The sequence below is a fragment of the Cyanistes caeruleus genome, chromosome 1, assembly GCF_971803275.1.
Source record: "Cyanistes caeruleus chromosome 1, bCyaCae1.hap1.1, whole genome shotgun sequence".
Lineage (NCBI taxonomy): Eukaryota > Metazoa > Chordata > Aves > Passeriformes > Paridae > Cyanistes > Cyanistes caeruleus.
Genome location: NC_141701.1, coordinates 80,664,649 through 80,690,524, shown reverse-complemented (window position 1 = coordinate 80,690,524; position 25,876 = coordinate 80,664,649). Strand labels below are relative to the sequence as shown.

Here is a 25,876-nt window from a genome sequence, read left to right as displayed (position 1 = left end):
GACAGGCTACAATCCTGTGCAGATACCTGGAAGGTACACATCATCTTCTAAGATTATTAAGTGTTTTCTAAAGCAAATCCTATAGTGAAGAAAGTTTCTCTAAATGTACTCTGGTAGCATTAACAGTAGAATTTGGTTTCACACACAGTTCAGGTACATCTGGATATGTTGCCTTGACACATCTCATGTGTTCATGCTCTGTACCTGGCATGTTGTCAACTGAACAGTAGTCATCTATATTATTTATAGTTGTCATGGAGGTGAATAATTTATATATTCACCAACTTTCCTAATCTCACACTCCACATATCCCTCTCTCAAAACAATGATGCTACTATTCTATTGTCTTAAAAAGAAGCATAACTTTCTTCTTTTAATACTGCCTCATTTTATTGTTTTGTTTTTGTTGTTTTTTTCCAGTTAATTCACTGAGAAATGGTGTAAAATCATGGAATTGTTTTGGTTGGAAAAGACCTTTAAGATCATCAAGTCCAAATGTAAACCAGCACTTCTAAGTCCATTACTTAACCATGTTGCTAAGAGTCACAGCTACATGTCTTTTAAAAGACCTCCAGGGTGGTGACTCATCCATTTCCCAGGGCAGTGCTTCTTGTAAATCCTTAACAGCCATTTTCTAACGTTGCTTATCATTGCAAATTAAAGCATAGGATGCCTGGGCGTTTGTTTTCAAATAGGCTTAAATTGCAGTACAACATGTAGAGTGATTTCAAATTATTGGAGGACTTCAAATTTTATGGGCACTTCAGTATGGAATTTAAAGCACTTCAATAATTTTAAATTGCTCTGCCTTGCACAAAGCAATTTAAATTTATTGGAAGTGAAATTTGGCAGTGATCAGGGTTCTGGGCATCTCAGCATATATTGGTTTAAAATTAAAAGAGCACTTTAAATTTTTATAAGCACTTCATTTAAAGACCGGGGCTCTGGTCTGGTGTAATTTAAAGCTGGTAAAGGTTTATCCACTTGTACTCAAATGAAAAAAAAAAAAATAAAAATTGGTCTCTATTCAGAATAATCTCGTTTTGCTTAACAAGAGATCTAAAATACAATTTAGACAGAAAAGTCAAAAAAAAAAAAAAAAAAGCAAACAAGGTATGATCCTATTAAAGCTATCTCATCCCATTCATCTCAGAGAAAGCTGTTGCTCAGCTAGAAAAACCAAAACCCAAAGAAATCCAGGCAAAGGTAACACAAAAATATACACAAAATGATGCTACTTAAATAAACCCTAGCTATCCTTTTTTCTCTCCTTCTTTTATCTATCTAATCTAGAATAATCTTGTAAGGTTCACAGAACAGGAGCAGGTTTTTAGCTCTGTTAGGAAGAGGTTTAGCACATTACAGGTATTGACATCTGTGCCATTCTCCATGTACGTGCAACCGCCCATGAAGTTACAGCTGTTCATGTGAGCACAAACTAAAATAAATGCTTTCAGGACAGGGTCCTGTACAGGCCGTGGTGCCCCAGTGGGCCCGGGGCTATGTCGGGGCTGCCCGGCCCGGCCCCAGGCGGTGCCGGCGGCTGCAGCGGCCCCAGGGCTGGGCCCGGCTGAGCCCCTCAGCCACGGGCGGGCGGGCGAGAGCCCCGGGGAAAGCCTGGCCAAGGGAGGGCAAAACGCTGCCCGGCAGCCAGGGCTGAGCCAGGGGAACCGAGCCACAAACAGCCCTGCGAGCCCCGGGGGGACAGCGGGAGCGGGGCCGGGGCCGGCAGAGAGCCGGCAGGGATGGGCCTGCGGCCAGGGAGAGACCCCGGCCGGACTGGACCTTCCCTGCGGCTCCTGGGAATGTTCCAGGCTGAAGGAGTCAACAGCGTGAGGAGAAGGAAGAAGCCTCAAGCAGGAGCTGTTAAGCCCTGAGCATACATAGTCCCCCATTCTTCATCCCTCTTGCGTGGCTCAGGAATGAAGGAGTAAAGAAGGAAGAAGGGAGCAGCAAGGCCGGTGTGTGTGTGGAGAGTGAAGAGAAATCTTTTCATATTTGCTTTTGCCTCTCACCATGCAACTTTCTCTTAATTGTCAGTAAATTAATTTTCCAGAAGTTGAATCTGTTTTGCCTGTGATGATAACTGGTAAGGCATCTCCCTGTCTTTATCTCAACCCACAAGCTTTCTAAGTCCTGTTCTTTCTTGTTTTCCACCCCATCCCTTGGAGGCTGGATGTGGGGTGGGTAGCTGAACAGATGGATGAAAGTTTGGCTGTTGGCCAAAGCTAAATCACAAAAGCTCGCTGGTCTAAAGCTACTTCAAAGACTTTTCAGTAAAACAAAGACTTTTACAAATCTGAACTCCAAGGGTAATCCCAAATACCCTAGTACAGAGAGTGCTAATTAGTTCAATTCTTTTATCTAAACTAGAGAACTATTATCTAAACTGCTAAAAGGGTTTATACTGTGGAGAAGCCCTCTCTCCATTTCTGAAGGCAAGTGTAGTTTATTTCTTTTAAGGCTTGGCAATGCACATTACAGGTTTTGGACCATTTATTAAGATAGCATAGTGAGAATAAAAACCTCTTCCCAAATTTTCTCTTTAGTTCTGTTATCTTAGATAAAATACTATGGGAAGAAGACTTAAAAACTATTCAGAAAAAATCTTGGCACAAATAAATTATTGCTTCATTATGTGTTTGTTATAGGATGCCACTTCAACAGAGTGAAGTCCATGGATTTGATACAAATTTTTAAATTTTTTTTTCCTCTTTCTCTTCTAATAGAAGTCAGTCTCAATGCATATGGTCAATGTATATTGTCAGGAGTCATGAATAAACTGCTTGGAAGGACGCCATGCATAAGTTTGATTTGAAGGAAATATGATGCTACTAGACATTATTGGGTTCCACAAGACTAACTTCTGGTAACTGAACATTCACAGTTTGGCAGGCACCTTCACAAATGAATCCAGAATGGTTGTTCACGGTAATTTGCTTCCAGTGCTCTTCTTGGTAATTTAATTGTAAATGAAACAGTTTTACTGTAAACAGATGCAAGATTCCCCCGCCTTGCTGCCCTGGGAGACTGTGAAAAGGTAAAATTAATAATTTTTAACATCGCCTTTGTAACAATTCTATATCTACCTACAGATAAACTTTATATCTTCATATAATGATAGCTTTGGTTGCTTAGAACCACGTAGTAGTTCAGGCTGATAGGGGCCTCTGAAGATTTTCTCATGAAACCCTAGCCCAAGCTGTCTCAGCTACAGCAGGTTGACTGGGACTGTGTCCAGCTGAGTTTTGAGTTAATTCAAAACATGCTGATATCCTGTACAAAAGTTGGCAAGGAATCCTCAGCTGACTTTGGGGGTGGGCAAACAAATCATTACCATGATGTTAGATTCATCATTCCCATGAATCCCGCCCTCATCTTTGCCAGTACTTTGCCATCCATGTCTGATCTGTGCTGATCATTGGTGTCCCCAGTATAAATGACAATTGCTCAGTTATCTACTACCTTGTGAGTGTACAGATGGGTCTCAGTCCCCCAGGACTGGGCTGCTGTGTTAGAAATCCAGGATTATTCACAGGGTGCTAATGCAATGTCTTCCATTTCCATCTAGGACCTCTCAAGCAGAGGGTGGGAGCAAAACCCTTAGGTTTTGCTGGGGTCATGGTTTCAACGCCCATAGAAAGTCACTTAAGCCTGACAGGTCAGCCTATCCTTAGTGGAAACTGACTCTTTTCATTGCATATGTACTCACCAACTCTGGTGGTTATTAATGGTGAGAATTACTAGTGTGACCTGTGTGTCCCAATTGGGTGGGAAGACATCAGCACACCTGTTAATCAGGCTATTATTCTGCTCATTAATCCCATTGTCTTGGGGCTTCTATGGCAAATGGAGCACCCACTTAATTCCCACCTTTCAAGCCCAGCCTTGAAACACTGCAGCAGCAAATGATCTGGAAGTGCTGGTTGACAGGTGGCTGAACATGAGCCAGCATGTGCTCAGGTGGACAAGAGAAATAGTCCTGGCTTGTATGAGAAATAGTGTGGCTGGCAGGACTAGGACAGTGATCCAGAGAAGAGCAATGGACCTAGCGAAGGGTTTGGAGCACTGGTCTTAAGAGGGGAGGCTGAAGGATCTGGGGTTGTTTAGCCTGGAGAAAAGGAGTCTCAGGAGGGACCTTATCTATTTCTATAGGTACCTGAAAAGAGGTTGTAGCCAGGTGCGAGTCAGTCTCTTCTTCCAGCTAACAGGTATCAGGAAGGTATCAGGACAAAAGGAAGTGGCTTCAAGTTACACCAGGTAAAGTTTAGATTGGATATTAGAAATAACTGCTTCACCAAAACGATTTTCAAGCACTGGAACAGGATGCCTGGGTAAGGGATTGATCACTATCCTGGGAAGTAGATGTGGTGCCTAGGGACATAATTTAGTGAAGGACTTGGCTGGTATGACAATTGGACTTGATGATCTTAGAGGTCTTTTCCAGTCTTAATTATAGTATGATTCCAAATGCCTCTTAAAAACTGACTGTCATGGGGCACTAACCACTTCTCTAGGAAGCCTGTTCCAGTGTCTGACTACCTTTTCTGTAAAGAAATACTTCCTAATGTCAAGTCTGAAACTCTCCTGTTGCATCCTTGAAGAATTAAGGATAAGATTCCTGTCACAAGATGTTAGGGAGAAGATGTCAGCACCTCCCTTTTCCCTGCCCCTCCTCAGGAAGCTGTAAAGAGCAATGAGGTCACCCTTTAGCCTTCTCTTCTCAAAACTGGACTATCTCAAAGACCTTAGCCACTCCTCAAGATATTCCTTCTACCCTTTTCACCAGTTTGGTTGCCCTCCTCTGGATGCATTCAAGGACCTTAGCATTCTTTGTAGAGGTGGCCTCTATGATTGAAGAAGTGTCCATCCTATGATTCAGGAAACAACCATATAAAAATATGGGAATTTCTATTCAGCTGAGGCTGAGAAATATCTTTTTCCTCTACTGAAAAGCAATGGTGGATTTTGTTTTAATTACTGAAAAACTACCGAAAAAGTATTTTTCCTTAATATATATTTATTCTTACATGCTTTCCTGCTCCCATTTTTCCTACTTAAGAAAGCTTCTTTCTTTCAGGAACAAAAAAAATACGTACCATCCAGACTTATGAATGATAAAAAGTAAATAGTGGGTGAGCAGTGAATAATCCAGTTTGGTCATAAACTCTGAGAGTTAGCGTCACAAAGAGAAAAAGATATTAGATATTAAATAAGTCACAAAAACACAACAAAATTACCTGATTCTTCACAATAAAGGTTTTGCCCCATCTGTTCTCTGTATGAATGAACTCGTTTATTCTTGACTTCACCATTTGTCAAACCTTTCTTTCTAGAATCTACCAGATTTATCTTCAGTCAGGCATGAGGAATATCAGACACAGATATTTTCTTATCACATGAACATGGGAATTTAGTCTACTTGGAGTGCATTTATGCATTTTTATCAAATTAATCTCAGCACATAGTGTAGTGACTATATTGTTTGATACAGCAGCTAGATTGCAGTCTGTCATACTCACTTTCAATCATGCATCTCATAATCCAATGCAGATGTATTGATATGCAGCTCCTTTAGGCAGCAAGCCAGCACTTCCAAGGTCAGTTATTACTGAAGTAGGAGACCATGATCAGGATGTCAAACCACTAATACATAACTACCACAGAATGCTACAACATTTTTCCTGGATGACATCTGTAGACTATGGAATGAAGTAGATTGAATCTTGTTAGCAAGTCTAAGGAAGCTCTTACCTAGAGTGGGCTGGTGATGTAGATTCATGCAAGTTCCCTTCACTAGGAGCAGTATCATTATGGCCTAAGTTCAGAAAGGAATACAGAGAAGGAGCAGCAGGAGGAACTGGTTGCCAACAGTGATTACCTGATTATAGAACACATGGGAAAATCAAAGGCAGAAAGGTGAAAAAAAGCCAGCTTTCATGGAGGTCAAACCCTTGTGTTTGGCTGTGAAGTTCCTGACTACACTAAATCACTGTGTAATGAAAGGGGTGACTTTGCACCCTGACCCTTTTGCATCCCCTTCTCCATATAGATTCAACATAGATTCAACATTAACTCTTAGATTTTCCTATATATGCTTTATCTATGTAGCAAGCTATAGAGTGAACCTTGCCACAGAACTCTGCTAAAGTCACACTTTCACAAATTCATGTTAAAACCTGTTTTTTGCTGACACCTTTGATGATGGTTCCTTAAAATGGCTCAAACCACTCAGTTGAAACAAGGATAGGGAATGGGGGTTACAGTCAGTTCAAAATGCTATGTTTTTGCTGTTCCTTGCTCCCCACACTCTTCCCCTGCTCCAGCATGACATCCCACCCTTGCAAGACAGTTCTCCATGAACTCCATGAACTTCTCCAGTGTGGGTCCTTCCCAAAATTTTCAGCTTTTCAAGAAGTGCTCCAGTGTGGGTCTTTTTACAGAATACTGTCCTTTAGGAATGGGCTGTCCCAGCACGGGTCCTGCCAGAAAACCTACTCCATTGAGACCTGTCTGTGAGCTATTGCCTTCTTCAGGGCACATCCACCCACTCTGGAATGGGATTCTCCACCAAGGCTGCAGGTGGATCTCTGCACAGTCCTCCATGGGCTGAAGGGGCACAGCTACCTCACCATGGTCTTCACCATGGGTTGCAGGAGAATCTCAGCTTTGGTGGCTACAGACGCTTCCTTCTCCTGCACTGACCTTGGTGTATGCAGGGCTCTTTCTGTCACATATTTTCACTCTCCTGGCTGCTGTTGAAAACCTTTTTTACCCATTCTTGAATATGGTATCAGAAAAGTGCTATCAATGTCCCCACTTGGCTTGCTTTGGTCGGAGACAAGGCTGTCTTGAATCCTGCTGGGTATGGCTATTTTGCAGAATCACAGAATATTCCAAGTTGGAAGGCATAAGACAAGAATCATCAAGTTCAGTTGTGAAGTGAATGTCACATATGGGTAATCTGTCCAACATGAGGGCAGCTTCTGGTGTCTTCGCACAGAAGCCACCCCTGCATCCCCTTGCCCCCAAAACTTTGCCAGATTAACCAAATACAGTAAGGAGCAACAACAAAGATCTTAAGTGAAATATGGACATAACAATTTGAAACATCATTATAACTACAGAGACAGGCAATAGAAAATCTGGTGGAACAAATGACAAGTTAAAATTATGCTGAACTTTTTTAAAACAAATTTGAAGTGACAAGTCAAACATATGCTATGTCATAAATATACATACTGTTGCTCAAGGTTTTTTTTATTTTTTTGCCTCCAGTACTATGCTCCTTCACAGTAATTTTGTTTCCACAACTGAATGTGAATTTCTTTTTAAAAATAAAATACAACCACAAAACTACTTTCAATAATCTTGTACCTTTTCTCTGTCTTTCTCTCTTATTCCCCCATCATTTACACCTATTCTGTCAGGGCCTTTTTCTGATATATTGTCATACTGGAAATCTTTCTTGGACATATTCATACCACCTATTCTAACCTTCTGATTTTTTGGTAGATTTCATACCACATGATCAAATAATTTACGATTAGTTCTCTCTGTGTCTTACTAATTCACCACTCTGTCAGCACCTGCACTGATGGGATGTTCTGCAATGTTCCAATCTGTAGCAATCTTTGGTACTGTAGTGATCTTTAGAGCCACTGTAGATTAACTCAAGAAAGTATTATACGTTTTGGAAATAGTATTGAAGGTGGATGTGAAGCTGAAGGTGGAAATACCTCATTTACTAGTACTGAAAGCTTAATTCTGTTCCTGGATGAATTCAAATCAACCGCCTACTTACTTTTCAAGACTCTCTATTTCCCATTGATCTGTTTTACAGCAAAACTACAGAACAGCATCTTTCATAATTTTATCTGGTTTTGTTCCCACCATGCATACACTGGGAATCTTCTTTTCCAGAACGAATGGCTAAAGATGCTGCTTAAGTATGACCTCTGAAGTTTAAAATTGGCCTTCTCATCCAAGAGTTATTATCATATCAGTGGTTATTAAATTTCTCCACAAATCCTTGTAGATATATTTGCAACAAAATTTATATGTCACTTCTCCTGTGTGACTACTTTATGAATTTTCCACTTTGATTGTACATGCTCATAAAGAGCTGACTACATAGATTTTAGGTTATTTAATAGACGTAAGGTTTCTGAGGAACAGGAGAAGATCTGTTCTGTAATATATTCTCCCTCTACCTCAGACAATCTGATTTTGGTTTTGCTTTTTAAACCTTGTTCGTCTCTCAGCTGATTATTCTGCACATTTATTAAGTTACATGGGAAAAAACCCAACCAACCAACCAACCAAACACAAAAAACTTGCTTCACTGACTTTTGAGTTATTTAGGTTTTGCTTTTAATAGATACAATTTAAGAACTTAGGTGAATGTCCTGTTTTGCTTGTTTCAATTCCTTTGGGGCCATAATTATGTTGTGAAATATTTCTCATCTAGCTTGTATGCCAGCTCTCAGCCTTACAAAATTTAGAACAGTAGAGATACTGCTTAAATAAACTTCATTTTCCAAAATATGGTTCATAATGAAAATACTGACAGGCACTTAAACCTAGCTACATTATAGCCAATAAAATGCTAAAATATATTAATTTTAAAACATTCGGTGAAACATGACCTACTGTCAGCTAATTCATGGTTACTGGAAAATCTAATTATGTCAAATGATGATTGTGTTTAATTCCAAGTTTAATTGCATACAGCATATAACACACCCTCCACATACCCTACCCCCTTCCCCCAAACTGGGTAGACTATTACGAAGCACTGGATGACTCAGTTACTTGGAATCAAAATTTTGTGGACGTTAAGACTGAACAGAATACATAAACATTAGGCACTGAATCCCATGAGATGGGTACAAATCAAGCACTGAACACTCTCCCCGCCACATTCCCTCCCACTCACCCTAGCATTTTTAGATGCCTTAATACCTTGGAAAATCGGGGAACAAAAGGAATTTAAGAACAGCTGTACACTACTTTCTAACACATATTAGATTTAGATTCCAAAATCTCATTTTTTCAAATATGATTTAAGAGGCCAAATTACTATAGTTTCTATGCAGATCTTTTCTATTTACTGTCACAAAGCTGCCTTAAAGGAAGAAAGGTAACAGAAAAATAATTTAAAAATACACAATTCTTCCACTTGCAAGAAACTCCTCACAAATCTGTCCCCTTCATACATAAAGCAATCTATTCAGGCGCCCCATGCACATTCAGAGACAGAAGTGTGTGCTTAGAGCCACTACCACTTTGCTAATTAGGCCTGTGGTATTCTACAACTTGTAATGCATTCCGTTTCCATTATTTGGCCATTTAAAACTTGATCATTCAGGTTAAAACCCATTTAATTCCTTCACTGCAAAGGGCAAGGGGTGAACAGAAGGAGGGTTAAAAGCACCCTTTTTCACAACTTCAAATGTAAAGCTATCTTTTAATACAAAACCTTAGTTCTTGTAATAAATGTAGTCACCTGTAGTAGTATTTGTGGGCAACATAAGACATTCTTCCCTCCCCACTGTCTGTCACTGAGATCCCCCTAAGCTAGGGACTGAAATGACAAATGGCCCAAAAGCTACTCCTGATAAGCCTTATTTTATTAATATTTTCTGGCATGAATCCCTTCTCAGAAAGATGATGAAATTGGAGCAAAGTTAGCTAATACCTGCACTACTGAAAGGTATCTTTCATCAGGTGAAACCACTTGATCAAACATTATTTTATGACCTAGTCAGAATAAAAAGGAAACTTCTGCTTTTTAATTGTCTTCAAAATTCCAGAAGCTTTCCTCCCCATGGTGAACAGGTGCTGAGAAATACCTAAACAAGACTAATAGATGTTAGTATCTACATATAAATGTCTCTAGTATTTCTTATTAGCTTATCCACCAAATCCATTTTGAATTACTCTTTATCCAGTGCAATTGCCTAATTATAATATTAATAAAAAATATTTGAGAATGCAACAAAATTATTTTTAAAACTTTGGTTTTACATTTAACCTAAAATTAGGTTTTCATCATAAAAGTACACCATTCACACAATACCATGTTGGGCATTACAGAAATTTTAGTGGTTAGGAGGACATAAGGAGGACAAGGATTAGATGGTCTTGCCTAATGAATAAGGTCAGGAACTAGGAGGGGAAAGAAACTCCAGTGTCAGAAGTTAACACCCAGGTTCAGCGTGGAAAGCTAGAGTCAGAAGAAGAGATTCCAAGTCTGAAACATTTATCAGACAGAAAATGACTGTTCTAAAGAAGATTTTTTGTTCAAATACAATTATGGTCACACCTGCAAACTCTGTGGTGGAGATTTCCTGTATGAGGCTGAGGATATAATGCTGCTGAAAACACCTCTATAACAACACGGCTGCATGAAGAAGAACAAGAACAAGAACAGCAGCTCTGCCAACTTTGAGTCACAGTTTAAACTTCTGTCACATTGTTTAAATGATGTTTTTGTTATTAAAAGTTCTACACTGTATCTAAGATGCAAGAATTCACAAAGAAGTGACACCTGTGTTCTCGTAAGTTTTCCTATTCTGCCCAGTGTATAGCTGTACTAGTTACAGGCTTCAAGTAAATAGGCCTTCTCCTTCTGCCAAATGATGACAGTCTTAGAAGACTTAAAATGATGTATTATGCGACATAAAGTTTTCCCTGTTAAGTTGTATTTGATTTTTGACACAGACCAGTGCCATGTTAAATTTAAAAATATTATTATTTTTGATGAAACCTGGTGACAGATGAGAATTCTAATAAAACTCCATCTAAATTGATGGTAAGCAATAATAATTGCTGACAAAAAATTAGTGATAACAATAGTTAATGTTAATATCAGTAAAATTATTGTGTCTGAGACTATTTCTTTTTCTATTTAAAAGGGGCAAGAATTCCTATTGATGTAAGAGGGATTATATTCAGATGCAAAATGGAGTTATTTATTATTCCCCCATGCTAAAAAGCTTCAATTACTGTTTGGAATATTCAGTAATTATTCCAATATATAGTTTCATTTTCACATCACAGTGTTCTTCACAAGTACAATACAACACTATGTGACTTTATAGGTTGCATGATTGGTTATATATATTGCATCATAACACTGACAAATACATTCACTGTGCACAAGTGGAACACAAAATATTTCTGTTTGAGCTAATGTATTCCTTCTTGAAGTTCAGTTTCTGTATGAAATAAGACTTAGGTGACTGTGCCCTGTCTTCATCTGTCACGGATGACAGGTACTTTTGAACACATTGCTCGATCTCAACAGCATTTGACAGAAAAATGTGAAGACAGAGAAATGTGAAGCCTCTATCCTGCTTATGAAAACTGACAGCTGATAAAATGTAGAGGCCTAAATTAATTTTGCAGGCTGAATAAGGCAAGTGGAATTCAGTGCCTAAGCCTGGTCACTTTAGAAACCCATACTGTGAATTAGCTGTCAGCTGCCCAGTCAGAAGAGGGGTGCAACCAAACAAACTACAGCAAATGACTATTTTTACCCAGAAAAATATGCAAAGTATATAAGAGGAGATATCAAAATATTAGGTAAAAGGTGGCTTGGCAAAAATTCCTTATGGGGAAAAAAACCCCAGTCATTTTAGCTTAACTATTTCCAGATAATTTTTCTTTTTCTTATTCCCTCTACCAGCCTTCTTTTCCCTCCTTCAGCAGACAAAATACTGAGAACAGAATTAGCTCCTTTTGTGTTAATTTCTATACATCATCTCTATATCTTTATATACAGTACATATGGTAGATAATGGGAGGGAAAAAAAAAATAGTTTAATTCTTGACCCTGTCCTCAAATGCATATCTAACTTTTCACTGTGCCAAGCTATTGACTAAAAAGACATTACTTCTGTAATCATGCAACACAGTAGAACTGGTGTGAATAAGACTGGAGACATAACCTTTGCCAGCAATGATGCCATAGGAATGGAATGAGTATGATTTTATTATAGAGTACTCTTCCAGTGGAATATTTGACTTGAGTTTCTTAATGAAGCTTTAATAGGTTTCTGTTTTTAGACTAATAGCTGTTCAGTTACAGACACTCAAAATAATTATTTATACCTTTTATACTGAGACAATGTCTAGGAGGGATATGGACTTATGCCTACTGTACCTATGATGGACCCCTAGGAGCAGAGATCTTAATAGGAGGATAAATGAAATATGTGGGTCAGCAAGAAACCATCAGTGGAGATGATTTGGCTTGGCACTTTGCATGATATGGCCCAACACACTCGCTACAATTTTTAAATACTTTTACCTGTAAGGATCTCAGACATGCAACAGAAAAAAACATGCTACAGTGAATACCTTTCATAAGCAGCAAAAATTAATGTAGAAGTTAAGGGGTAAGCAGGCTTAGTTATCATGAGCACCTCTGTGGATGTCCTGATGCCTGGTAAGATCCAGAGTATTGCAGAATTTCTGTCACTGGGATGTTATAGAGTCTCTCTTTGCTCTATCTGCCTATTTTCATGAAGTGTCTATTGAGACTTTTAGGTTTTATTTAAATTTGTTTGAAAGTGGTTAGTGGGTCTAACTGGTTGGTCAGAAATAAAAATGGGGATGAGACATGAGAGACAGTGCTGTTGCATACACCTCATACCTTTAAGAAACTATATTAAATAACTTAATATTAACATTTTAAGGTAATAAATTAAGATATATCTATCTTTACTAATCTGAGATAATAGTATGATAATTGTATCATACCTTACTATATCCTTTAAATAACACCAAGAGGCGATCTCCCAAGGAACATCTAGTGTCTTTTACTAAATAACCCCTTCAATTCAGTTTTGTGGCAACAGTTATGAAACATCGTTTGAATATTATCCAACAAGTGTTCAGCTGATTCCCAAAATAAGTGGGAGGAAAGTAATCACAATTATTTCCCTTGACCTTAAAAATCAGTTATGGTGACACATCCCCCATCCCTTCTCTGAGTCAGAGAATTTCTCCTTTTTTAGTGAATCTGTCTTTGTAGTGATAGAACTCTTAGGAAGTCCAAACTTAGCATCATCTGTTGCTAAAGGTCTCAGTCCAGTAACACCCTGGCTAACTTTAAGTACAGCCTTAAAGGATTTGCTGAGTAAGAGTGAACCTACATGAACAATTATATTTAGGACATGATCATATGCTTGGGTGACTTCAGCTTTGAAAGCAATGCTGTAAGGGTATGAAAAGAGATTGCCCACATAATTAAAAGATTAGCCCATCTGAATACTGACATTGTTAACCCTGAAAAGCTATTTTACATAAGGACCAAGCTAATAATGTTCTATATGTGTATTTGCTATATATATGTCTGCATATATATATATATATATATATATATATGTATGTATATCTAAACATGCAAAATCATTATACAGTCAGAAATGGAAGAGATACCAGAGGCTTTGAATTATAAGAATAGAAAAGGTAGCTTGTTTCAAGTTCTACAGATACACCAAAATAGACATGCAGGATATCATTATGAAACAAAGTGATCAAGCTACCATCTGAAAATGTCACCCACAACAAAAATAAATCTGCTCTGCAATTGACTATATTTAGATGAATTATGTAAAATCATAAGCAAAATGCTAAGTAGTCCTTTATAGTATCTTGAGCTGAGATTATTTATAACTCATTAAGAGATTTATGGTAAATGGGTATGTGTTGGGTTTTTTTTTTCTTCCTTAATCATCCTGGTGAAACAAAGTACTGTGAAGGTCTTACAGGACCTTCAAGGCCAGAAAAGTCAAGCATATATATTCATCATAGCATATCTTTATATAGTCTCACACTTTCAGTCTAAAATATTTTGCTGCCAAAGGGTTGCAAATGTAAGTGGAATTTCACAATCTATCTCTTCTGTGCTTACTCAGCTGCCCTTAGTATAAAGTCGTTGGTCAGGAAAAATCAATGGATTCCAGAAGTATCAGAACAGACATAATTAATGTTATAAATAATTATTGACACTATACCTGAAATAGTGGCAAAAAGTATCTGTTGATAAGATTTATTGAGATTGTCAAAGTTTTTCAACTGTTCTTAGCATTCATTCTTGTAATGGATTTAATCCCTCTTATGATGTACCAATTGCAGCAAGAATACAAGAATGAATTAGTTGTCTAATTATCAGCACCTTTCCTGTGCTCATTTAAAAAATAAAAAAATAAAAAAATATCTCAACCATAGAACAGCCTGATCTCTCTCCCTATCTTTAAACTAATCAAGTCTCTCTTTTTTGAAGCTTGTTGATCTTAAAGTTCACTAAAGCCAAGTATCCTGGCATCTCCATGTCCAGTGCATTAAATTGGCACTGCATAGAAAACACTTTCTGATCACTGTTGGTCTTCAGTGAACAATATATAGAGAGATAAATTGAAGAGTTATGTGTAGCCTTGCCAGCTCTTATTGCTATTCAGTGGAATTTAAAGGCCAACATTTAACCATATTGCTAACAGAAGACTTTCTTTATCTACAAAATAAATAATAATGCAAGTCCATCAGTTGTGTTCTTTGTGGATGGAATATAAGCTGTGCAAAATTAAATGCTATTTAGACAGCATTTAATATGACTTGTTTGATTTTCTATTTCTCCTCTATTCATCCTACATTTATAACTTACTGTGGAGGCATGAAATACATGGCATATAAACACATCTATTTTATATATAATTAACCATTGCAGCAGAAAATTAAAAGCAGCAGTATGTTTAAAGTAGAAGTAGGACTTTTAACATTTGGAACTAAGCCTCATAAATCTAGTTTATGGGTGTAAAAACTGGTGGTAATAATTTTGAGTAGAAAAAGTCTGTGTCCAGATTCACTACTGCAAAACCAGGATTATAGACACGATTCTTGCCTGTTTACAATCTGCCAGATTTAATATTACCCATTTTAGGGTGAAAACCCAGGGAATATTTTTATAAATTTTGTTAAGTCAAATAAATCACACTCTAGGCATTTGAAAGAATGGAATGTTTATGCTGAAGACAAAGCAAAAAGAGGCAGGGATGGCAATTTTCTTCTATTTTCCATCAATTCTTTTTGGTTTTAGATGCCTGCTATCAGCAAAATATTCTGGCTTCTAGTGGAGTGCTCAGATGTCAGCTGTAGGTGTAATATGGGAATAGAAATTCTGGGAAAGACTAGAATTCAGACAGAAAAGTACTGACTCCAAAATCTTGCTGTTAATCTTTCAGCCTAGAAGGTTTTTGGAGTACTTTCAGATTCCCTTAGTTCTCCCCATTGACAGACTCCAGGGAGACACAGTGATGTGGTTTATTCTTCCAGAACTAACAGGGTACTACTTTCCCTAAGTTTACAAGGTTAATTTAACTATTTTTGTCTAGTTTTTTTTGGAGTTGGGACTTGGTCTTTGGTCACTAAATTAATCCTTCTAATCCTTCTACAAGAAAACTATTTTCACATCAGCTTGCCAAATAAGGAAAGAAAGACTTTCTAGTATTGTGACTGCTTCTTAGATCCTACCAGGCAACTACAAAATTTCCAGCTATTAAGCAAATATGTAACTCAGAAATTCACTGAGGAAGGAGTTGTAGTCTTACTGAAAAAGTTATTAAAATATGCTGTGATAAGACACATTAAGCAGTACTTTCCTCTCATTTCTTGCCCTCCAAGATGATTATTGCATTCTAACAGCTCAGAGTCATGATGGCAATATTTTAACTTGCAATTTCTTTTCAGAAGTAAAACTGGATATCTATGACAAAATATACATTTCTTCTGGCTCAACATTTTATAGAAGAAGTCAGGTAAGGAAAAGGGATAAAACAAATCAACTTATGAATTTTTGTAAGTGTGTAAGAGCAAAGAAAAGTGTTTCAGAGCATGAATATCTGAGGTAAAAATAAATTTAAAAAAAAAAATTAAGTCAGCTTGGTGAGAAAGTAGAATAACTTTTATCTGGACTTCAGAAAATCCTATTTTAAACTTTTGCAATGAATGAGGCAGATGAACCAGGCATGTTTGCTGCCTCACTCTTAAGGGGAAAGCAGCACCTTAAATATGTAGATGACTGTGTTAAAAAGGAGTGGCAAAAGTCAGAGGGTCTCCAAAAACTTGCATTTTCACTAGGAAATTATACAGTTGGCATGGAAATTGGTATAATTTTGTCTCTTACCCTGTAGTATAAACTAAATTACAGCAGATTTGGAATAAGGACTAGGGTGAAAGAGAGACAGATTAAGAAGAGGCAGAGAGGAAGAAATGAAGAAAAGATCAGCACTCCTGGCTCCAGTGTCAATCCAGATGGTGGGGTTTACTAGGTCCTGGGGGCTCTGCCCAAGTTTCATGAGGGTACCTTTTTGTTGACAAGCTTTCCTTACCCTGGACCTAAGTTTCTAATTTTCTATGCAAATTAGTTATCATGCACAATTCATCTAAACTGTTCTGTAATGGGTTGAGGGCTTCAGAGGTTTTTAATGGTCTTCATCCCCCTCTACTCAGTCAGCCTTGGGTCAACAGTCCATGGCTGCTCTTTGACCTCATTACTGCACTTGTGCTGTACAGTGTAATGTTGATCTCCAGGAGCCAGAACAAGGATGTTTTCTCCAGAAAAACACTGCCCTATCTCTGTGTAGCCCCGCTCTTCAGCCACATTCTTTCTTGCAGTGTAGTCTCAGCAACAAACCTGGGCTGGCTCCATGGCTATCCGCCTACCTGTGTTTGAGATGTACACATCAGCCCCTTATCTTCTGGCCTTCTGCGCCATGTCAATCCTCATGTTCCATATCCGAGTTCTTTTCATATGAAATGTATTTCCAATGCTTTGAAGTTATGGAGTGAAACTGGATGTTTTCTGTTGCTTTTGTGGCACTTTGTATACTTGCACTTCAGTACAAAGGATAAGACATTGGTTGGATGCCAGAACTTTTAGTCTAAACCTCTGTCCCACTGAAAGCATGAGTGGACTGCAGCTACAATAGTAAACACCTTTACAAGTGTAACAGCTGTCTCATCTTGGAGCAGGAGGCTACTGCCATCAGATTCCAAATCCAGCAATGATTTGCACATGCTGCAGCTTCCAGCAGTTCATTGAAGCAATTAATTTTATTCTGAAATAAAATAAACCATTTATTTAACTGTCACTGTAGAAGCAGATTAAAACACAAATTTAATCCTGCCTCTGTTGGTAGTAGTTTTACTTAAATAAAATATTGTCAGATAAGATATTTCATTGTGTAAGACTCATACAAATATAAACTGCCAGACATTTGCACCTGGAGCATGTCTCTCATAGCATACCATTGGAGATGCCAACACTTAAACTCAATGAATTAAGATAATCCTCCCACTCACTTGCACTTTGAATTTTTGATACCAGATGTTAATTTATGAGAGAAATAGCTTGGCAATAAACTCTTGTTTCCAAGCATTTCTAACTTACATCTTCCTTTAATAACTCAGATTTAGTCATAAATGAACTTCCATATGGTACTAGTGAAATGTCAGTAGTCAAGAAATAAAGAATTCTAATGCAGAAGCATCAAGAACTCTTTGAATTGAACATTTCTAAACCTGCGGTTTTAAGAGCACCATTCTTATAACACTGGGCTGAGCACACACAGGATAATGAAGAGTGGCAGAGCTCTGGCTCATACTAGCAAGCTCAGAACTAAACAGATAATAGACAGAGAATCTTTCATGGAGTCAGAGGGAAAGAATGAGAAAAATAAGAAAAAATTATTGATGATTCTGCAGATTTCAGCTGTTCTGTTTGGAGGAATGAAGAATGATACAGTCCTGGCAGGTGTGTATGCCTGTGCTTGTGTAAGAAGGATTGAAAATAAGGTAGAAGGACATTTACATTATTACATATTTTTTTTCAATATCTTTCCAAGAATACTGCTCCCATGGGATATTTCCCAGATTGCTGATATCCCAGGGGTCTCTTCCAGGAATCCCACCCAAAACAAATAACGGAAAATTATAAAAAAAAATCATCAAATTTTAGCACTGTTCAGACTCAAACCCCTGAAAATGCAGTTAATTTCTATACAAACTACCTCTATCTTCCAGAATCAGTGCTGAATTCCTTGGTCTTATTCTAGTATTGTGGCAATATTTTCAGAGTGCATTTAGCACCAGATGATAGGCTGTAATGAGATTTTAACTTTCTGGCACATAAGAACAGGTAAAGTGCTGATGACATTGTAGGTTTTCAAATACTGCCAACACTTTAAGAATATCCTCAAGTTAAAAGGTACATAAAGTGTAAGCCACAGTAGGTACACTTTGTCGAGTCTTCACCACAGATACAATATCCATTCACACCTTTAATCTGAGGCTTGCTAAACACCAGGGATATCTTGTGATGCACCATTGGGATGGCCTCAAGTCTTCAGTTTGACAAGGTATATTCTTCATCTCAAAGAGTGCCAGGCACCTGAGATTCACACTGATTTCACTGGTAGAGAGAAAAAAAAGGCACTTGACTGCTTCACATACTGGGTCAGGTTCTGAAAGCTTGTTTTAGCCTTTAGAACACTCTGAAAAACAAATCTACAAAGAATTGCTATAATTGTAATGAAGGACTTGTTTGGCCTGTAGGTCTTCCTACTTAGCAAACTTGTACAGTAATCAGCACAAAATTTAGTATTCAAAAGTACAAGTAAGCAGACAACATGTCTTGTCTGAATCATTTCAAACTATTTCATTTTCCCTTATCCTTTTGGTAAGGGTTTGTGGCAGAAGAAAAGCCAGTCAGCATGACTCCTTTCAAAATGAGATTGGGCAAAATAATCACCTTAGAAGCCCGCCTAGCCCAATACAAATCAAGACATAGTGTTTAAAATTGACTTAAAAATGAAATTAGAAAATACTGGGGGGAGCAATAGTGTTAGTTCTTCAAACAGCATTTTAAGTTTCAGGCAGTTGCATAACTTCTGGTTTGCAGAAGCCTGACAGTTCTGGCAGACTGTTTTCCTAAGACACTATTTGCTGTGAGGTTTGGCAAATAAGGTTGGAATCCAGTGCAAGAGTAACAGGTAGGCTTTTCAGGTGGCATTATTTTTGAGCAATAATTTCAAATATCAGTAGAGCCTAGATTTTCAGTTGGTATATCTGATGTAGTTCTCTTTCCTCCATCATTCTTTCCAGGTTTAATAAGCATGATCAGGAGTTCATATTTCTTCCATGACCCCCGAGTACTGGGGAGAAAAAGCTAGGTAAAGTTAAGGAGACTAAAAAAAAACAACATTAGTGTTACTTGTTTATCCTTTCTAGACCCAGCAGATCCTGATTATATTTGTTCTGAGGTCCTAGCCTTTTCCTGCTGCCAGGTAATGTATTTTCTGAAATTTGGGCTCCTCTTGGAGTTTGAATCTGTTAATTCTGCACAGCGTAGAGCTTGCTTCAGTTAAAGGTAACATAATGTACTTTACAGACTTCTAGAGTAAACTGTAATTTAAAATACATATTTAGCACTGCAATTGCAGCTAGAAGTTCTGAAATGTCAGATACATGCTCCTCTTGGGTGCCCTAGGCTGGCTCTCCAGCACTGTGACTTCAGGTTCACAGTTGCCTAAAGGGCTGTCCACCTCCTCTGGAGCTCATCTGGACCATCTGCTTTGCTCAAGGAGGGCCAAACAGAGCTGGTTGCCCAGGGCCATGACCAAATAGCTTTTGAATATCTCCAAGTATGGAAACTTGACAGCCTCTTTGGGAGGCCTGTGCCATCAGTTATCCTCACAGAAAAAAAGTGTTTCCTGCTGTTCAGAGGGAACCTCCTGCATTTCACTTTGCGCCCATTACCTCTGGTCCTCTCACTAGTCACCAGTGAGAAGAACCAGCTTGCTTCGCTTCTCACCCTCCCTTCAGTTACTTGTAGACATCGATGATATTCCTCTGAACCTCCTCTTTTCCAAGCAAATAGTCTCAGTCTCCCTCTTCCTGCTTTATAAGTTTACACTTACGTGTTAGGTATAGGAACTCAGCCAGTTTCAGACAAGTCTCTAGGCAAACAAGACCTCACTACAAAAAGCAAGACATCTTTTATAAATTAAATAAAATTAATGCAAGTTTTTGGAGGTCCTTAAAGTTTCTTAGTCAACTTGGTGAAAATTTAGTTCTTTCTGAAAGAAAGGTGCTGAGGCTGCCTTTGAAAAATAAAAAAAATAATTCATCTTACAAATAGAGATCGGCAGAATTGAAAGCTGTTGGCATTTGGAAATATTATCTCATATGCTTCAGAATACATTAGAGTCCTAAATTATGCTGGGTTTTTGTATTTAGGCAGAAAAACAAGTGTGTTGGAAGTAATAATAAACAGACCTAAAATCACATTTGGATTAAATTTGCCAAGATGCAGAAATGTGTATTTTCTAAATTTCATTATTTTTCTTTTCCCTGCAGTCCTCAAAGGGAATGCTATTGTTTTAAGTGGAAACCAAGACTTGCAGAATACATTGTTATCCAGAGGAGCAAAGGAATCTTCTGAAGGCTACAAGTCTTCTGAAGCCTTAGACAGAATGTCTGGATTTATTTTTCTCTCAGAAAAACATGAATGCAAAGAATACTTGGGATTTTGAGGGGACCTCTCTAACATAGTTTTCAAGTGAGTTGATTTTTAAGATGAGAACCAGAAAACTTTTGGTTTTACACTTTTACACTTTTTGCTAATGAAAAGATGACATTTTATTTTTTTTACTCTATGGCACGTGCAGACACAAAAGCTCAGACTTTCTGTATTTGTTGCTCCGAGACTTTTTCAAAATATGAATAAGATTACAAATTCAGCACAGATTTCAGACAGGTGGATTGAATGTTCAGGGAAAAAATCCCGGGGAAACTCCTCTGAAATAAGTGGAAATATTCCAGGGAAAAGGTGCAGTCATAATTCAGCAAATATTTTCCATGAGGTAAATGTTTGTGGGTGAATTGTTTCATTTCCACAGTAAACAGAAGATGAGCTCATTGTCAGTAGCGTAATTAATTCTGAAAAGTTATAAATAACCAGCACTACATTTTGTTATATATTCTGAGAGACAGTTCAGGAATAGAAAAATGTTCTCAAAGCAGACAAATAACAGCTAATAACTTTCTATTCACTAAGAGTTTCATTTTTTCTTGACTGAACAACATATTGGTTTTTTTAAGTAACAATACATCACAGACGTTTGTCTAAGTAACCAGACTTAGCTGGTTGGAATTGCATTGATGCTGTGGACATGTGTGACCCAGTTGCCATGAGGCCCAAGGAACGCAGATCAATGAGCAGCAGACTTTAAGCGTGTGTTGGAGATCACAGCTACAGAAGCTGAACTGGGTAGCACTGCAGACCTTTTGGCCCTGGTACAGCGAAAGCTGAAGAAGAGATAAACTCAAGGCAAGAACAAAGTGAACACATCATGTCTGTCCACCCTGACCCTCTGATGCTGACTGTTCTGACAAAAGAGATAACAAGGATATTACTAGTGTAGGAAGGATAATCAAATGTTGTGTTTCTAAAGGGGAGTAGGGCAAATGGGTCTGAATGGAAAATTTTGTATGAACATAATGACCTATAAATACTAGCAAACTAGTGTAATAAACTGGCTTTTCTTTCCTGGCATAAGTGGACTCTGTGTCTGTCAATCTCCACAAATGGTGCTTCCCATGTGAGGAAGCAAAGATTCACCTATCTGGTGTCCGGCAGGGAGCTCCATGGAACTGAAGTGCTACTGGAAAAGAAGCAGGAGCCAGACAACAAACCATCCGTTCAAGATTTTGGAGGTGAACTGGAGGAACATGTGGAATAATATGTTCTCAGAAGAGAAACATGTGTTTGAACTAATGTCTAAACTTATCCAGAAGCAGGGGGAGATGATTGCTTTCCATGATCTTAAGCTGATTTTGTGCTGGGCGCATTCACACGTTAAAGGGTTAAATGCCAGCATGGCTTTCACAGCAGTGCTAGGAAAGAATCATCTTCCTCTGCCCCAATCCAGCAACAGGCAAAGGACTCTGCAAAAGAACTTTTAACATCCCCTTCTGTCTATGACCAATGAGTGACAAGGCTGCAGTGAGGAGGAGGACTGCAGCCTGAGAGCAGACCCCCTTGTGACCTTCCGGCTGCGAGCAGAGAGCAGAGCTCGAGCCTTGCTACAAGGGACTTTTCTTGTGAACCCGAATATGATGGAAAGTAACAAGCCGACACAGCTAAGAAAATTAGGCCAGGAATTAGGATATTCACTGGATGAAAAATCAATGGAACTGTGAATACTAAAGAAGTGTTCTGGTAGTGTCAGTGTAACTTACAAATATTACAGTAATTTCTTCACATTGAAGCAATTCTTCATTATGGGTTAAAAGCCCTGTATTTCTTTCCTAAATGAAAGAGACCTGACTTGAGACATGAGATTAAAAGTTCCTGTAAGCAGCTGCAATGGGAGTACCAGCAAAGATACTGATAACGAGCTGGGCACAGTTCCAAGACACAGGTCCTAAGAACGGATCCATGGAATGCATCCAGGGAACGGACCTGTCCTCGGTTTGGCGCACGGTGTTGCAGGAACTTGGAGTTCCCCCAGCCCAGGGTTGGCCCCATGGCTGGTGTTGGTCCCCCACGCTTGGAGGGGCCCCCCCAGCTCATCGGAGCTCTCCCACTTTCTCCTGAGCCCGGGCAGCAGCAGTGGCCTGTCTCGAGCTCCTATTCAGTGCTGATGCCTGGCCCACACCGCCCCTGTTGCTGTCATTTCAGTCACAAAAGTTGTTTGCCTGCATGCTATTTACTTTAACTGTATTATGAGAGATTTCCAGATATAATGATAGAGTCAAAATGAGTTAAGAATCTGTTAAGTATTGGTAAAATTAAGCAAAGTTAAATTTAAGTATTACTCATTTTAAATTCTGTTATTTTAAGTTCTGTAAAAATATGTTTGTTTAAATTGTAAGATGCACTTGTTTTGATATAGAGATGAGTAATGTGAAGCTTGCATGGAGATAACTTCTGTTAAAATATGTTCATTTAAATTACAAGATACAGTTATTTTATTGTAGATATAAGATGGAACCGATTAGTTGCAAGCTATTTAGTGCTTTCTTTTTGACTTTTTTTTTGCTTTAATGTCATATATTTATTAATGTCTAGAAAAATAGTATCTTGACCTCTTAAGACAGTTACTGCTGATGTATTAATAACCCTGAAAATGTTGTTAATCTCATAATGGGAATTCACTCACTCACTATAACAAGCATTATCCATAAGATATTAATTAAGATTTGTTCATGGTGCCATTGATTATTTAGCTAAGGATAGATAACAAAGATAGATTTACAAACTTTAGCTTATCTTGTAGCTATCTGCAAGACATGTATCATTTTAAGAAACTTTCCTAACTGCTGTTACTGACAGTCTTGTTTTTAGGATATATTAGGGAGACCCTTCCAGTTAAGTCTTGGGCTCTGGCCAATCCTGGCCCTACCTGGTTAGGAAGTATGCCAACAAACCCAGGTGTTTTCTGCATCAAAACTGTACTCAGGTCATTTTGACTTGCCAAATTTGGATGTATAACAGCTGGACTCCCTTTTTGAAGTGAACTTGGAACCTTACCTGAGAATGGTTTTCCAAGCCCTCACTCTAAAATGAGGCTTGCTAGCTACTGCAGACTCAGGGTGATGGTACAATATTTAGGGAATTGATAATGCATTGGTGTAAATCACCATCCTATCTCTCATGTGCTACTAATTGCATGTATTATCTGATTTATTACTGCTTGGTGTGAGTTTATTGCTTTGCCACATGTATTGTTTTGCTTTTATGTTGCCTTCATGTTCAGAACGAGAGACACATATGTTGTTAAAAGAAAAACAAAAGAAGGGGAAATATGGCTCTTCAAGAATGTTTAAAAATTTTAGTAAAGGAAATTATTAAAATTGAGCCCTGGCAGAGTGATACTGCTTTGAAGATTTGCATGTGCAGAGCCAATTTCTAAAAGTTTCTATTGAAAGATCCTTAACTGAGAGTACAATGATAAGGTCAAGATGATTTACTAACCTAGGGAGAAGATGTGCATGTGTTTTGTCACCAACAGGTCTAAAGTAGTTACCTGCTCGTCTGGAAAAACATCCATCGCCTCCAAGAGAATGAGGCCCAGAGAGAAGAAAAAATGACCTAATTGCCATTCAGCCCCAGTGACCAAGATAGGAACAGAGGTAGGACTGCCAGGACATGGCTGTGTCTGGAGGCTTCCAGAGGCAGCCTGCCAACAGAGACCTTGTGTCCTACTGCACGCACCATCAGGGTGCCCTGTTCTCACTAACCTCTTCCAGTTATTCCTTGTTCCATGCTTCCAGAAGGACATTCAGCAATGTCAAAGGCAACATTTCCAGCTAATAGACCTCCTCCTGCCTAAACTGCATGGCTCCTGAGCTCCAACCATATGAACTTGAGAGCAGTAGCCATTTATTTCCACTTCCTAAGAGACTTTGGACATTATTCATTATTTGTTCTCCTATACTGCAAGTGTCTTTGTAAATGACATGATTGTATTTGATAAGTTTTTACTGATTGTGATCTGTGCTCCATGTATCTTATCCTGTATCTAGCAGATGACCAGTAATAGTCTTACTAAGATAACAGCCTTACAGGTGAGAACTGTTTTAACATCAAAGTACACAAACCCTTTGCATAAATAACAGAAAAGGAGGAAATGTCAGAGATCAGACAGCGACAGAAGCTGAACTGGGTAGCAATGCAGTCCTTTTGGTCCTGGTACAGTGAAAGCTGAGAGAGAGATAAACTCAAGGCAAGAATAAAGTGAAGACATCATGTCTGGTCACTCACTCTGATGCTGACCATTCTGACAAAAGAGATAAGGAAGCTACTAGTGTAAGAAGAATAATCAGAAGATTGTATTTCTAAAGGGGACTGGGATAAAGGGGTCCAGAGGAAAATTTTGTACAAATATAGTGACTTGTAAATACTGGTAAATTAGTGTAATAAACTGGCTTTTCTTTGCTGGCATAGTGGAGTCTGTGCCTGTCAATCTCTGCACACATGCGAAGAAGTGCAATCCCTCTGTAGAAAAAGTCAGTCAACTTTTACAGTTCTGCCCCTTCAAAAGGGTCACAGGACAAGCATGCTAAAAAAACCTCAAAGCCACCCCTACCCAATCCTACAGTGCAACAAAAAAGAAAAGTCTTGCTTTGCCTTCTGCTAACTAAAATGACCATTCACTGGAAGATACTGTGGGAATATGCACTTATGATAAAGTCTGTCATCAGTTTGAAATAAGCTACAGGATTTTTATAAAAGGACTTCAAATGGGGAAAAGAAAGGTACTTTTCCATGTTCTCTGTATTTGAAATGCTGTTTGTAGGACTTTCTGTAAATTTGTTTTGCTGTGAGACGGGTTTCATACAGAAACTTTAAGAAAATATTAGTAATGATGTCCCCAGTGGAGTTCCTGAGATTTGAGATTTTTATCATAGAATGATGCTCTGCAATTCACCTGCTCCCAGCCTCCTCACATTTCATTTTGGTGGATGTTACCTTAGGGTTTTCAAGCACATTACTTACTGAGAAAAGGCATTCCAAAAACTGCGATACTTGAAACATTAATTTAGAAAATCTAATTTAAATGTATAGTGTAGCTGATGTTTTAGTTCAGATAATTTCTTTAGGAAGAGGTATGTTTGATATGTTTCTCTGAAGCATTATTTTAATTAGAGTTAAGGCCAAGTGATAATTAAGATGGCTTGAAAAAAAGTCATACACCAGATTTCTTTACTTTTTTTTTTTTTTTTTTAAGAAATAATGAATATTTAGGTGTGTGTGAGACACAAAAATTTAAGATTTAGGCTCAAAATTGTTTTGACTTTTCAG

At 38.2% G+C, this 25,876-nt stretch overlaps 1 long non-coding RNA gene across 1 annotated transcript; it reads left to right on the top strand.

Annotated features, from left to right (window-relative positions):
* The first annotated feature begins 1,739 nt into the window (after window positions 1-1,739).
* Window positions 1,740-25,015, top strand: LOC111924062 (uncharacterized). The gene is made up of 5 exons (XR_015289623.1): window positions 1,740-2,089; window positions 2,730-3,040; window positions 4,156-4,260; window positions 15,757-15,824; window positions 20,425-25,015. It is a non-coding gene; the product is annotated as an uncharacterized LOC111924062 (long non-coding RNA).
* The last annotated feature ends 861 nt before the right edge of the window (window positions 25,016-25,876 follow it).